This window comes from Trichosurus vulpecula, chromosome 6, assembly GCF_011100635.1.
Source record: "Trichosurus vulpecula isolate mTriVul1 chromosome 6, mTriVul1.pri, whole genome shotgun sequence".
NCBI lineage: Eukaryota > Metazoa > Chordata > Mammalia > Diprotodontia > Phalangeridae > Trichosurus > Trichosurus vulpecula.
This window is the reverse complement of record NC_050578.1, coordinates 108948511-108965016: the sequence shown is the minus strand read 5'-3', so window position 1 is coordinate 108965016 and position 16506 is coordinate 108948511. Positions and strand designations below refer to the sequence as shown.

The window sequence follows — 16506 nt, the reverse complement described above, 5'->3', positions numbered from 1 at the left end:
TCTGAGTTTTTGCCAGCTCTTTATTTTTAGAGACAGGAAAACGTCTGCTTTTTGGCAGCGGCCCTCACTTGGCATGCACCAGGGGGGAAAAAAGTTCAAGTGAGAGATTCCAAGCCCTAAATTCACGGCATATGACATGGGCAATAGCTCTGTGAGCCTGTCGGCCGAATTCCTGAGAGAGCCTAAAACCTTTGAGTTACCAGCCCCTCTGCTGAGATTTGTGATTCTCCTGCCATAGGACCCTCCTTCATCTTCACACCCGTGTTCTCATTGGCTAAGAATCACAGGCCAGTTACTTTGGAAGTCTGAATGCCTCAGCAGGTCTGGATTCTCACAGTCTTTGCATCCATCTGTCTGCCTGTCTACTGAGCTATCTATTTATCTCAACTCTGTAGGCAGGGTGAAAAAAAAATCACTCTGCCAGAATTGTTACTAGCCCACAACATTTCAGCAGCTCTCCTCAAGCTGACTGGAGTCGTCATAGTGATGATAGGTGCCAGGCAGTGAGCATCTGTAGCTTGAAGATAGTCTTGTGTATTGTGTTATCAAGTTTTATTAGAAAGATCACTTGATACCAGCTTGATTCTGCTTTTATTTCATTTTTAAGTCTTATTAATGTTTTTTTTTATTTTTACACTACAACTAGTCCCCATTGAATTCTCTCTTTTAACAGAAAAGCAGTGAAGCAAAGCAATTTTTGTCTCCTCTTTGCTGATATTTAGATATTTATTTTTGGTATTGGTGCTTTTGCCTACTATTTTTAGGATTATGGCAAATAATAGTGGGAGAGAGGACATTTTTGTTTTATCCCTGTTTGTACTGAGAAAGCTTCTATAATTCTCCACTGAGAGCAACACCGGTTCTTGGTTTAAATATAAGCGTTCAGTCATCTAGAAAGTAGCTTCTTCCATGTCTATACTCTTTAGGGCTTTAAAGCCAAAACCAAAGTTTGCTGGGTTGGGAAAGGGACAGAAGACTGCCTTTTAGACCAGAACTTCAGTGTAAACTGGAAAGAAGTGTAATATTGTGTATAATATGGAACTAAGGGGATTCATGGCATGGTTAATCTAAAATGAGAGGATTAGGAAAGTTTGCCTTGCCATGTTTCCCACCATAAGTTTTTGTGAAGACTGGTCTGCTTAGGAGAGACTAATGGTAATTTCGTTGGAGATAGGCATAATAGGGGAGTAGCCATTTAGACATCAACCAAGGAATCCGAAGTGGGATTCACTTGTGGTTCCCATGGAAGGGACATCCCTAACTCTTTGTCTCAGCTAGGCTCACAAAAAAATGACAAAAGCAAATAAATGCCTCATCAACCAGTCTAGGGGAAATTTTTTTCATTCTCGTAGGGTGCTTAAACTTTACTTCTTTTTACTTCTGCTTATCACCTTGATAATCCTATAGTAAAGCAGCACCATCAGGTTTTTTTTAATCTCTTAGGGGAAAAATGATTACTTTGCATCTTTTCCACCTTGTTGCCTCATGCTAGGTGCTAGGTGAGTCCTCTTCTTTTATCCAGAACCCCCTGTTTCCCAGATTCTTATCACTGTGGCTGACATGAAACATGAGGTGAGGCTTGGGGGCAGCCAATTTCTTTATATGACAATAGGAATAAGCCAGGAGCAAGGGAATGGCAGAAAATGAAGGGGCTAAGGTGATCCAGTTTGTTAGAAATCACAGCAGCTGACGCAAAATGTTTCTAACCACAAGGGCAGGGCTGGCTTCTCTGCTCAGTCTCTTTCTCCCTTGCAGAGAGGAGGGCAAAGTGATTTTGGGATGAATAGCTTCTTCCCAACTCTGAGACAAGGAGGAAACAACAGAGTCCGTCTCATCCAACTATCACTCAGTCTGTGGCTGGGTCTGGGTATGGGCAGGCTCCAACTTGCTGCCCTAGCAGCTATGGCTTTGAACAGTTGCCATCGGTCTTTGTAAACAGAGGCAGAGGAGCACATATACTGGGCTCTGCTAACTCAGACATGGAGGGTGACCCCTCTTGATCCAGCTTCTTTTCTCCCAGTGCCTCATTCTCCTAAACCTAGTCTCCACTTTCACTACAGTTCCCTTCCTGCTGTCCCAAGTCATCACCTCTGCTCCCTTTCTTCCCTTCAAAATCTTTTTTTTTAGAGGGGGGAATGACAAGGCAGTTAGGGTTAAGTGACTTGCCCAAGGTCACACAGCTAGTAAGTGTCAAGTGTCTGAGGCTGGATTTTGAACTCAGGTCCTCCTGACTCCAGGGCTTGTGCTCTACTTACTGCACCACCTAGCTGCCCCCTTTCCTTCAAAATCCTGACCCTATAGTTAAGCAGTTCAATTTTATACCTTCTTTATCTTTGAGTACCATAGTCCCTTGTCCCCTGGTCCTATTATTCTGTATCTTGAATCTATCATCTCTCTGTCCAGAAGTCAGTGTGATATGCTTCATCATTGGTCCTCTGCACCCATGGTTGGTCATTGCATTGGCCAGAGTTCTTAAGCCTTTCAAAATTATTTTTCTAATAATGGTGTTGTTATACAAATTGTTCTTTTGGTACCAGTTCATAGAAGTCTGTCCAGGTTTCTCTGAACCCGTCCCTTACATTATTTCTTATAGTACAATGGTATATTGTCATATGTACAAACCATAATTTGGCCAGACATTCCCCAATGGATGGGCATCCCCTTAATTTCCAGATCATCTTTCCCTCATTTTGAATCTCTCCTTATCCAACGGCTCCTTTCCTTCTGCTTATGAGCACTGACCTCTCTGGGCCTCAGTTTCCCATTCTGTAAAATGAGGGAAGGGTTTAGACTTGACCTCTAAAGTCCCTTTCACCTCTAAATCTATGCACCTAGGATGCTACTCTTGGGTTTCTTTTTTAAAGGCAAATACTGTCCTCCCCACCCCACCCCCACAAACCTTTAACTTAAGTCTGCAGTACCCAAAGTTATCATGCATTGCCCTCCTCTCTCCTTTCCTTCCTTTCCATGGCCAAACACACCCAGGATAAGCTTCAGATCGCTTGCTCAGGTGCCACTTACTAGCTTCTCGACCCTTGGCTAACCGGTTTCTGTTCTCACCACTCCACTGAAACTGCTTTTCCCAATGATCTCTTCATTGCCAAACCCAGGGACTTTTCTCAAGAAGCTCCGTTGGCCGTCTCTTGCCACTAGTGTAAAACACAAACTTTTGTGGCTTTGAAAGCCCAGCCTGACCTGGGCCTTAGCAAATTCCTTGCATGCTACTCTTCTTCAGCCCAGTGGTTTCAGCCATGCTCTACTGCTTGCTGCTTCCTGTGTCTCCCAACTCCATGACTTTGCTTAGGCTGCCCATTATTCCTGGAATGCCCTTCCTTCACCCTCACTTTCTCCTAAAAATCCTTGTTGTTCCAGTTGTTTTTCAGTTACATCTGACTCTTCGTGACCCCATTGGGGTTTTCTTGGCAGAGATACTGGAGTGGTTTGCCCTTTCCTTCTCCAGCCCGTTTTATAGATGAGGAAACTGAGGCAAACAAAGTTAAGTGACTTGCCCGGGGTCATACAGCTAGTGAGTGTCTGAGGTCAGATTTGAACTCGGGAAGATGAGTCTTCTTGGCTCTAGATCCCAGCTCTGTGCACTATGGCGCCACCTAGCTGCCCCAGAAAATCCCTAGCTCAGAGTAAAGCTGAGTTTAAGCGCCTCTTCCCCTAGAAAGCCTTTCCTAGTTCTCCCAGTGGCTACTTTGTGTGCCTTTTGTACTGATCCATTCGTACACGTTTGCTTCCAATAGAACACAAGCACCTTGATGTCATTTTTGTCAGTTTATTCCGAGCACCTCACACCAGCGGCTGGCACACAGAAGGAGCTTAATAAGTACTTGTTGAATGAATGAATTTAAATGCCTTTTAAAAAAGACTTAATGAAGAAAGGAAGAAAGAAGGAGGAAGGGGAAACAGCCCTATAACAGAAACCCAGCACTGACTTTGGAGCCAGAGGGCTGGGTTCAAATCCTGGCTTTGCCACTTACCTTTGGCAAGTCATATATTTCTGAGCTCTAGTTCCCTCATATACAAAGTGATCTGGGGATCAAATTACGATTCTAATCTCTCCCAGAGCTCTCAATACTATGATCTGAAAGAAGATTGGAAGCTCTTCTTTCCGAAGGCAGGGACCTTGTTGTATAAACTTTATATCTCACCATAAAGTAGAGAGAGCACAAGCTTTGGAGCTCTAGAGGTCATCGAGCCTCTAATCCAGGTCCTGACTCTATAACTATTCTCTCATTTGACCCTTACAACAACGCTGGAAGATGTGCTATTATTAGTATCCCCTTTTTACGGATGAGGAAACTGAGGCAAACAGGTTAAGTGACTTGTCTAAGGTCAGACAGCTAATAAGCATCTGAGGCTGGATTGGAACTCAAGTCTTCCTGACTCTAGACCCAGCCTTCTAGCCATTATACCACCTCAAGACCTGGCTGTGTGATCTTGAGCCAATCACTTAAAGCTCTGTTTCCTCATCTGTAAAAATGAGGACATTGTACTAGATAAACTCTGACATTCCTTCTAGCTCTGGATGGCCTTCAGCCCATATCCCAGGGTTCTGACCTTATCAATATTTAATCATGTTTGTTGAATTAAATGGCAGGCTGTAGGGGAGACTTTTATAAAGAGAGGACTCCTTGATTTAAAAAAAAAGAAAAAAAAATTTAAAATACTGATAATTTTTATCTGATTAAAAATATAGTTCAGATACAGAGTAAAGTAGGCAGAAATAGAAAAACATATATACATTTACACCATTAATGTAAGTGGAAAAAAATGAAGTCTGACATTATGTAATTTTTTTAAAATTAATTTTTTTAATGAACAAAAATCTATTTTTTCTACATCCACCCTCCCATTGGAAAAAAAAAGGAAGACAAAACCCTTGAAACAAATGTTCACAGTTGAGGAAAATAAACTCCTCCATTGGTCATCGTCTCCCTCGAACTGTGGTTGATCGTTGTGCCATCAAAGTTGTTTGTCTTTCTAATGTTACTGGTTTAAAAAAAATTCTGAGCTCAGATTTTCTGATAGACTTTCTTAAAGTGGAAGGCTATGTCTAGTGGAAAATGTGAAGGTGCCCTCCCACTCACGGAAATCCACACCCCAAACCCTGTGGCTTTCACTTTGACTTGATTTGTCGCCTCAGTGGAATATCATACTTCTAGAACTGGAAGGAGTCTCATAGGACGTCTAGTCTGACTTTTGTATTTTATAAATGAGAAAACTTGGAGGTTAAGTGACTTGCCTACTCTGACACATGGTGTCAGAGGAGGAATTTAAGCATCCGGCCTTTGACCGTGGAGTCAGTGTTCTTTCCTCTGTCCAGCCCAGGTCACCTTCCTGGCTTTCCCCTGCCTTTATTCCTGTAGCTTATCTGGCCACCTCCATAAACTCCATCAAGTACTTTTCAAAATGTGGCCTCTGAGTCTCCTCCAGATGGTCTTTGGGTGGTCTTCCCCAGTACAAATGTATTTAATATGACAACGTTTATACTTTGTTTCTGGAATGAATTAATAACTTACTTATGAATCTTAATAAAAACCAGACATCACTTGGGTATCTCTTCAATATTAGTGCCAATGATTGTTAGTAAGGATTGGGGGGTGTTTGTGTGTGTGTGTGTGTGTGTATAGGGGGTGGGGACAAGCAGGAATGGGAAGGATAAGTGGTTGGTAGATTCTGGTTTTGCCTGCTGAAATAAATATCTGCCCACTGGAAAAAAAAAATGAAAACGACTGCCCCATAGAAACCTACAGTTTATACTAGAGCCTGAGTCTCCAGCTTGTTTTCATTTAAATCTTACCTTCCTAATGGAGCCTTGTGAATGAATTTTTTAAAAGTTGCTAGCTTCCTCCTAGATTTTCACATGACAGTAGAAAGAGTAGAAACTAGAAATGACTATGGAGTTAGAGGGCCTAGTTTCAAACCCTACCTCTGACAAGTAGCTGCGAGACGTTGGGCAAGTTATGTAACTGCCCTGAGCATCGGTTTTCTCAATTGTAAAATTAAGGGGTTGCAATAGTAAGAGGGAAATGTGATGACTGCCGTCATTGCCTCACTGCAGCTTCAGGGCTGAGAGCTGCTGAAGTGGGCTCCATCCATTCTTTCAATCTTTCTCACTTGTGCCCCTTCCCTTCCTTTCACTCTTTGCCAATATCCATCTTCCAGTGGAAGAAATACCTGATTGGATAAGCCAATGGTCAGTTCAGGATGGATTTGGAGAATGGCACCAAGAGATGTCTGGGTGTGATATTTGTTACCCTTCCTGACACTCATCCCAGCATACTAGATCTGTACTTGATGCATCTCTGGCTTTCTTGACTAACCTGTTATGGGTCTTTGGATTTAGCTAACCCTACATTATCTAACTATCCAGGTATCTCATGCATAAGTCGAGATATCATCTGTGATATCATTGGTCCTCTTCAAAAGTGAAGAATGAACAACATCTATCTATCTATATCTATATTTATATCTATCTATCAAACCATATCTATCTATTTCTATTTACCTATCAAACTCTATCTATCTATCTATCTATCTATCCATCTCTCTATTTGCACATATATTTAGTTTGTGCCATCTCCGGTAATCGTGAGTTCAATAAGTTGACTACAGCGAATACTCAAAGAGGCATCTGAAGGGCCATCAGTAGGAAAATGGATCAGAATTATCCTGATTATATTTTACTTTTGTATTTACTCGTCTGTGCATGTTTCAAGGGGAAGATGACGGGGACTTTGTTATTTCTGTCTTTGTGTCTGCGTTTCTTAGTCCAGTGTTGAACATGGTCGGGTGCTTCACAAAAGAGCAAAAATGTATATAGCCCTAGATCTGCAAAGCACAGCGAGATCCCAGTTACTGTGAATAATGCACCCAGCAAAGTGGTCACATTATTCAAATTCATACTACATATTTCCACTGGGCTGGAACCAATTACCATATTTTACATAATTATAACTTTGAATAGCAAAAGTTTAGATACTTGCAATACATGCAAAGGATTCGTAATCCATACTTATTGGGACCTTATTTTGTCCTCACAATAACTTTGGGAGGTAGGTGCTATCCCCACTTTACAGAAGAAGAAACTGAGGCAGACAGGGGTTAAGTGGCTCATGCAGAAGTGTCTGAGGCTAGGTTTGAACTTAGGTCTTCCTAATTCTAGGTCCAGTGCTCTATCCACTGCACCACCTGGTTGCTTCTAATACTTCGTTGTTTTTCAGTTGTGTATGACTCTTTGTGACCCCATTTGAGATTTTCTTAGCAAAGATACAGGAGTAGTTTGCTATTTCCTTCTCCAGCTCATTTTACAGATAAAGATGGAGGCAAACCAGGTTACGTGACTTGCCCATGGTCACATAGCTGGTAAGTGTCTGAGGCCAGATTTGAACTCACAAAGATGAGTCTTCCTTGTTCCAGGCCAGTGCTCTACGCACTGCACCACCGAGCTGACTGCCTCTAATTCTAGATCCTTATTAAATTAAAGTGAAACTTCATTTTATTAGTCCTAAATTATTTTCCACCCTGTTTTGTAGCATGTTCCATATGTTTACAAATAGAGAAATGTAATTTGATTGATATAGGGAACTCAAGGTTGAGAAAACTCACTCTGGCTCGTCTTGAACCTGGGTCTTTCTGGTTCTGAGGCTACCTCTTCTGATGCCTAACATTCCGAAATATGTTGAGCAACTCTTGTTCACTTTGTCCATGTCCTTCAAGACTTTAAAGGCCCTTCTAAGTTTTCAGCTTTCCAGGCTGGTCTCACTCACCTCCACTTTTCAAGTACCTTCCTCTTCCCTAGATCGTCAGTTACTTATGTTGTCATTTTGACTCGTTCTATAGCCTGTGGGCCAGGTGTACTGCACAAACCAGAGGGAACATTCCCATTGATCCTTCCCCTGCCCCCAATCAGACTACTCTCCTAGGGTATATTAGGACACCCAACCCAACCTCTATGCTCACTTGTGTCTATTTCCATTCTCCCTTTGAAGGCAAAGAACCCAGAACAATATATAATATAATAGAATGCTCTGTCCAATAATCTTAGCTTCCGTCTATGCAGTACTTCGAAGTTTATAAAATAATTTCTTGTGAGGTCGCTAGTGTAGGTATTATTCTTCCTATTTACCAGAAGAAAAAACTGAGGCAAGTGGCTTGCCAGGATTCGAAATGGCAGCCAGAGAAGCGAATATACTTTAAAGCTGCATTAAGAGAGGCAGAGTGCTCAGGAATAAGAGGTGATAGTCCTGCTCTTCTCTCACCTGGTCAGAACTTACCTGGTGCCCGATTAATTAGGGAAGCTGTATCTAACAAAAGACATTACTAAGTAAGAGAGCTTCAGAGAAGGGCAGCCAGGACAGAGAAGGGCTTGAGTTTATGCCATATGAGTTTGGGTTGAAGGAAGTTGGGATGTTTAGTCTACAGAACAGAAGACTTAGGCAGGAAGTAATAAGTGTCTTTAAGTATTTGAAAGGCTGTCAAAAGGAAGAGGGATTACACTTGGTTTACTTGACCTCAGAGGATATAACGAGGAGAAATGGGAGAAAATTACAGAGACCAATTTGAGCTTGGTGTCAGAACATACTTTCTAACAGAGCTATGTCCAAACTGTACGTGGCAACTCTTGGAGGGAGAGGCTTCCTCTTCAATGAAGGTCCTTAAGTCAAGGCTGGCTGATCACTTCTCAATAGGTTGTAAAGGGGATTCTTTTCTAGGTACAGTCTGAACGAGATGGTCATTGAAATCCCATCCAACCTTGAAATCTTCTAATTCTGTCTCTTGAAAACAGGTTGTTTCATTTAAGTCTATTGCTACATCAAGCTACCTTCCTTGATGTGCCCAGGATTCTGTTAACTTGGGGCCTCAGTACATTGGGTCAGTGTGATAAGGGAATAATTTACACCGAATAAACTACTAGCTCAGAATTCATCAATTATGTGTGTAAAGATTTAGAAAAGGGAGATATGGTAGGGAAGCTTTCGTGAAGGAGATAAGACTTAGAATGCATCTTCAAAGATGGATAGAATATGCATAAACAAAAAGGGGGAAGGGAAGCCATCTGGGGTAGGGAAGGAGTAAGAGTAGCTTGAGGGAAGGGAAGGTAGGAGTCATAGAATATATCTCAGAAGTCATCTATTCCAGCTTTCTCATTTTATAGATGAGAAAACTGAACCCAGAAATAGGAAGTGACCTTCAAGGAAGCAAGAATGAACAAGAAGAGTGGTAGGGACAGCAAAGAGATGAACTTGACTGGAACAGAGGATTCATACTGGGAATAAAAACTGGAGAGGCACGGTGAGGTCAAATGATGGGAAACATCTACAATAAGACAATAGTTTAAATGTTACGGAAAGGTGACGGGAAGATGTACATAATATCGACAGCTGGGGAATCATAGAATTGTTGCATGTTAGAGCTGGAAAGGGCTTTAGAGATCATCTAGTATAACCACGCCAGTTTACAGATGGGAAAAATTAGGGTTCTCAGAGGTTAAGATCAATCACAAGCTGAGAGAGAGAGAGAGAGAGAGACAGAGAGAGACAGAGAGAGACAGAGAGATACAGAGACAGAGAGAGAGACAGAGAGAAAGACAGAGAGAGAGAGAGAGAGAGAGAGAGAGAGAGAGAGAAGAGGAGAGAGAGTGAGAGAGACACAGAGACACAGAGAAAGAGAGAGATAGAGAGACAGAGAGAGACAGAGAGATAGAGAGAAAGACAGACAGACACAGAAAGAGACAGAGACACAGAAAGAGACAGAGACAGAGAGACAAAGAGAGACAGAGACAGAGCGAGAGGAACAGAGAGAGGAGAGAGAAAGAGAGAAACAGAGTGGGGGGTGGAGAGAGAGAGAGAGAGAGGTAATGTCAGTCTCTTCGTTCCAAGTTTGGTACTTATTTCTTTATACTGATGAATCAATAAACCAACAATCATTTACTAAGCCTCATCTATACGCCAGACACTGTTCTAGGTACTGGATCCCTGTTCTCAAAGAGCTTCCATTCTCTCCATGTGATAGCAAACAGTGGCACCTAAGATGCCCTGAGCTTGGAAAACAGAGTGTCTTCCCAATAGTAAAAATCAGAGGAGTAAAAGAGAGGGGTGATCTTGGCATGGGGATCCTGACAAAAAGAAGGAAGGAAGAAAGGGAAGGAGGGAGGAAGAAATGAATCTAAATGTTCTAACATAGAGGAATGGGCAGCTTAATTGCAACCTAACCATTACATTAAAGTAGTGTAATCCTATAATGCCACCTGAGAACAAGTATGAAGAATGTAAAGAAATCTGGAAAGATCTTTATGAAATAATGTAAAGTGGAAAAAGTAGAAGCAGAAGAATAGAAAATACACACACACACACACACACACAGTGTGTGTGTGTGTGTGTGTGTGTGTGTGTGTGTGTGTGTGTAAATGATGACCATGTTGGGAATAATGAGAGTAAATGAATGTGTATGAAAAATCCTGATGAGGACTTAGAGAGAGTAACTGAAGAGTTAGTCTAATGCTTATTATACTTAATTATACTTAATGATTGATTTAAATAGTTACTAAGCAAGTTTAGCAAGGAAGCTAGGTGGCACAATGGATAGAGTGTTGGACTCAGGAAGACCTGAGTTCAAATCTTACCTCAGGCACTTACTATCTCTGTGGCCCTGAACAAGTCACTTAACCATTCTCAGCCTGTTTCCTCATCTATAAGGTCATAATAGCACCTACCTTGTAGCACTGCATTTATTAGTTGACTGTGCTGATGTTCATTTTTTTTAAGAACCATTTAATTTAAAAGAGATGATTCCAAGATTTTCAATTCTGGAAGTTTGGAAGGATAGTGGCGCCACCGACAGAAATGGAGAAACTGGGAAAGAAAACCAATTATGAGGGTGGAAGGGAAGAGTGGAAAAATGGGTTTAGTTTTAGACATTTTGAGTTTGGGGTAATACTGGGACATACAAGTAGAAATATCCTTAAGTGGGAAATGAGAGATTGGTAAGAGGTTGTAGGTTTGAGATTTGTCATCATGGGAGTGATAAGAATTGCAGCTCAGGGAAGCATGATTTCTCTAAAGCAGGGGTTTACACACTATGCTCTGAGGACTTCCGAGGGTCCACAAGGTCAAAACTATTTTCATAATAATACTGATAAGACTTTTAATTTCTAATATGGCAAATACTGATAAATATAACTCTCACAAACAAAGCTCTTTGGAGTCCTCAATAATTTTGAAGAGTATAAAGGGGTCCTGTGACCAAGAAGTTGGCTTTGGGGGGGCGGAGCAAAGATGGCAGCTGGAAAGCTGGGACTTGTTTAAGCTCTCCCCCAAATCCCTCCAAACACCTGTAAAAATGGCTCTGAACAAATTCTAGAGCTGCGAAGCCCACAAAATAGCAGAAGGAAGCAGGTCTCCAGCCCAGGACAGCCTGGATGGTCGCTGGGAAGGATCTATCACACGGTGTTGGGAGCAGAGCACAGCCCAGTGTGAGCCGCACAAGGACCAACCAGACCAGGAGTCAGGCAGAGCAGGCCTGAGGGCCATGAATCATTGAGCTGTGGCAGTTACCAGACTTCTCAACCCACAAACCCAAAGACCACGGAGCAGATTAGTGGGAAAACTGTGGATAGAGATGAGAGTGGTCCAGCCCTAGCCCTGGGGGTGGCAGCAGCAGCAGCAGGAAGCTCCTGTGGCTGCTTCCAGAGCTCCAGTGTCAACGGCTTCTGGAGTCCCTGGCTCACATGGTGGGAAGAATCAAGCGGCGGATCAGAGTGGGAGTGCAAGGAGCACTTTGTTGGCACAGAGGCAGGTTCTCTTGCTTTGCCCTGCTTGGATCTGGGTTGCGGTCCTGGTTGGCGGTTTTTGGGGGAGGAGGAGCGCTGCTGTGGCAGAGCTTGCAGCAGTGGTGGAGTAGAAGTAGCTCTGAAAACAGCAGCATAGCCCCTAAAGCTTGGGACAAAGCACTCTCTACTCTACAAGCAGTCATACCCTGACAAAAAGCTCAAGGGTCAAGTAGTTGGCTGGGAACATGGCCAGGCAGTGAAAATGGACTCAGATTATAGAATCTTTTTTGGTGACAGAAGATCAAAACATACAGCCAGAAGAAGTCAACAAAATCAAAGAGCCTACATCAAAAGCCTCCAAGAAAAATATGAATTGGTCTCAGGCCATGGAAGAGCTCAAAAAGGATTTGAAAAGCAAGTAAGAGAAGTAGAGGAAAAATTGGGAAGAGAAATGAGAGTGATGCAAGAAAACCATGAAAAACAAGTCAATGACTTGCTAACCAAGACCCAAAAAATACTGAAGAAAATAACACCTTAAAAAATAGACTAACCCAAATATCAAAAGAGCTCCAAAAAGCCAGTGATTAGAATGCCTTTAAAGGCAGAGTTAGCCAAATGGAAAAGGAGATCCAAAAGACCACTGAAGAAAATACCACCTTAAAAATTAGAATGGAGCAAGTGGAAGCTAGTGACTTTATGAGAAATCAAGATATTATAAAACAGAACCAAAGGAATGAAAAATGGAAGACAATATGAAATATATCATTGGAAAAACCACTGACCTGGAAAACAGATCCAGGAGAGATCATTTAAAAATTATTGCACTACCTGAAAGCCATGATCAAAAAAAAGAGCTTAGACATCATCTTTCAAGAAATTATCAAGGAAAACTTCCCTGATAGTCTAGAACCAGAGGGTAAAATAGAAATTGAAAGAATCCACTGATCGCCTCCTGAAAAAGATCCCAAAAAGTAAATTCCTAGGAATGTTGTTGCCAAATTCCAGAATTCCCAGGTCAAGGAGAAAATACTGCAAGCAGCCAGAAAGAAATAATTTGTGTATTGTAGAAATACAATTAGGATAAGATTTAGCAGCTTCTAATTTAAGGGATTAAAGGGCTTGGAATATGATATTCCAGAGGTCAAAGGAGCTAGGGTCAAAACCAATAATCACCTACCTGCAAAACTGAGTATAATGCTCCAAGGCAAAATATGGATTTTCAATAAAATAGAGGACTTTCAAGCTTTCTCGATGAAAAGACCAGAGCTGAATAGCAAATTTGACTTTCAAATACAAGAATCAAGAGAAGCATGAAAAGGTAAACATGAAAGAGAAATCATAAGGGACTTACTAAAGTTGAACTGTTTTGTTTACCTTCCTACATGGAAAGATGATGTGTATAATTCATGAGACCTTTCTCAGTATTAGGGTAGTTGAAGGGAATATACATATATCTAGACAGAGGGCACAGGGTGAGTTGAATATGAAGGGATGATATCTAAAAAATAAAATAAAATTAAGGGGTGAGAGAGGAATACATTGAGAGAAGGAGAAAGGGAGAGATAGAATGGGGTAAATTATCTCACATAAAAGTGGCAAGAAAAAGCAGTTCTGTTGGAGGGGAAGAGGGGGCAAGAGAGGGTGAATGAGTGAATCTTGCTCTCATCGGATTTGACTTGAGGAGGGAATAACATGCACACTCAATTGGTACATTACCCCACGGGAAAGTAGGGGGAAGGGAATAAAAAAGAGGGGATGATAGAAGGGAGGGCAGATAGGGGGAGGAGGTAATCAAAAGCAAATACTTTTGAAAAGGGACAGGGTCAAGGGAGAAAATTGAATAAAGGGGGACAGGATAGGATGGAGGGAAATATAGTTAGTCTTTCACACCATGATTATTGTGGAAGTATTTTGCATAATGATACATGTGTGACCTATGTTGAATTGCTTGCCTTCTTAGGGAGGGTGGATGGGAAGGGAAGAGGGGAGAGGATTTGGAACTCAAAGCTTTAGAAGCAGATGCTTTAAAAAAAGCTGCTTTTGCATGCAAATGGGAAATAAGATATACAGGGAATGGGGCATAGAAATCTATCCTGCCCTACAAGAAAGTAAGGGAAAAGGGGATGGGGTGGGGAGTGGGGTGACAGAAGGGAGGGCTGACTGGGGAACAGAGCAACCAGAATATATGCCATCTTGGAGTGGGGGGAGGGTAGAAATGGGGAGAAAATGTGTAACTCAATATCTTGTGGAAATAAACATTGAAAACTAAAATATTAAACAATAAAATATGAAAAAAATTAACAAAAGAAGTTGGCTCTAAGGGGTTGAGTGTGAAGACTGATAATTAAATTGCCAAAAGCTGAGGCTGGGAATGGGAAAAACTAGCAAATGAGTTAGTGAAAGTGAGGTCAGAGAGGTAGGAGCTGATCCAAGGTAGTGTAAAAGATTTTCAAGAAGTAGAAGATACAAAGGGAAGTAAGAGGAACTAGGAGAATGTTGGACACAGTAACAGCAACATTGTGAGATGATCAGATATGACCGACTCAGTTCTTCTCAGCAATACCATGATCCGAGACAATTCTAAAGGACTCATGATGGAAAATGCCATCCACCTCCAGAGAAAGAACTGATAGAATCTGAATGCATATTGAAGCATACTATCTTCACTTTATTTTTTGTGTTTTTTTTCTTTTGGTCTGTTTCTTTTCTTACAATATAACTAACATGGAAATATGTTTTACATGATTGTATATAACCTATATCAAATTGCTTAGCATTTTTGGGAGGCGAGGGAAAAAATTTGGAACTCAAAAATTTTTTTAAATGCATATTAAAAATTGTCTTCACATGTAATGGGAAAAAATAAAATACTATTGAAAAATAATAAGGGAACAGGTGGATGAAATTAGGGAGAGATTTTGCACACAACTAGATATGAATTCTGCTTGAATTGTTAATCACTCCTATTGATTCTGGATGTATACTAAAGCATTAAAAACTACTTTCTAACTATGAAGAAGAAGGAGAAGAAGAACAACAAGAACAAGAAGAACAAGAAGCAGAACAAGAAGATGAACAAGAAGATGAACAAGAAGAAGAAGCAGCTCTGTCAAATGTTGAAAAGAAGTCAACACAGGGAAAGAGTCTGACTTTGTTCAAACATGTCAGAGTGTGATGGTGGTGGTGGGGTGTGGGAACACAAGGCTGAGGAGGGGTGGGCATGACCTCCAAGCATAAGAGGTAATGAAGGTGAGAGAGGAAGCACAGATGTGGAGAGCAATAAGAGAAAGAAATGCTCAGGGATAGGTGAGGAACACAACCTAGAAAAGGGTTCCTGTTTCACTGACAGTTAATCATTAGTGGTTTTTAAACCTTTTGAACCAAAATCCCCAATGGTTTTTAAAATTTGTCATCAATATTATTACTTTACTTCCCTCTATGACCTCTGTTATCTAATAATGGCACTGGCCTTTTTGCTGTTCTTCACACAGGATGCGTCATCTCCTGACCATTTTCCCCAGGCTGTCCTCTCTGCCTGGAATGCTCTCCCTCCTTCTCTTATTTCCTGCTTTCCTTGACTTCCTTCAAGTCCTACCTTCTGCAAAAACCTATTCCCCAGTTTTCCTTTATCTTAGTGCCTTCCCTTTGAGGCTTCCTCCAATTTATCCTGTATACAGCTGGTTTGTACATAGGTTTTTGCATGTTTTCTCTCCCATTAGACAAGGAGTTCCTTGAGAGTGGGGGCTGTCTTTTGCCCTTCTTTTTATTGTAGCCCCTGGCACATAGTAGGCAAGTAATAAATAAATACCATCTTCATCCTCATAGACATTTATAGGGCATTTTCAAGTTTGACCATCTTCATCCTCATAGACATTTGTAGAGCGCTTTCAAGTTTGCATGATATTATTTGATCCTTATAACAACCCCATGAAGTAATAATACATACTTAGGTATCATCATCTCCTTTAATTATATAAAGAAGATAAGGCAGACAATGGCTTATGGGCTTGCCCAGGGTCTCACAATGATGCACATAGCTTCTCACCCGCAGATGTCCCAGGTCAGGCCCTAAAATTCTTTATCAGGAAGAAATGCTTATTTGACCTTTTTATTATAGAAACCTTGAACTGGGACTAGGGTAATAATAATGCTGATGAATTACAAAGTACCCTAAAGAAAACGCACCAATACGTTGTATCTGAAATATACACCTCATTCCCCACGCATAGTCTGTCGCCTTTCTCCTGAGAAGAGAGAGAGCTAGCTTCCATCGTTAGTTCTCTGGAGTAGAGATTGGTCATCAATAACAGACTTAGTAGATTTTGTTGAAGTTGAAGCTGGAATAAAGCCAATCTGGAATCAGTGTGAAAACATCTTTTCCAATTCTAAAATTACACTTAACAATCCAGAGAGTTTCTAGTGAGTATTCAGCAGTCCTGGAATCAGCTCAATCTGCAAAGACCTGGCAATCTTAGACCTCAAGAAGTAGCAAGTCATAGTGAATGGATTTGGTGCCAGGAAGATCTGGACCCAAAGCCCACTTGTAGTGCTTATTAGCTGTGTGACCCTGGGCAAGACACTTAATCTCTCTGAGTCTCAATTGTCTCATCTTTAAAATGGGGATGATAATACCTGTAATACCTGCCTCACACGGTAGCAAAGAGCAAAATGAGTGAAGTATGTTATGCATTTGGCTGATTTTAAAGTGCTATATAAATGTGCGGTAT

At 41.3% G+C, this 16506-nt stretch overlaps 1 protein-coding gene across 1 annotated transcript in view; it reads left to right on the top strand.

Annotated features, from left to right (window-relative positions):
• C6H4orf51 (chromosome 6 C4orf51 homolog) overlaps nucleotides 1-16506 on the top strand; it is a 76777-nt gene that overhangs the window by 59500 nt on the left and 771 nt on the right. The window lies entirely within an intron of this gene.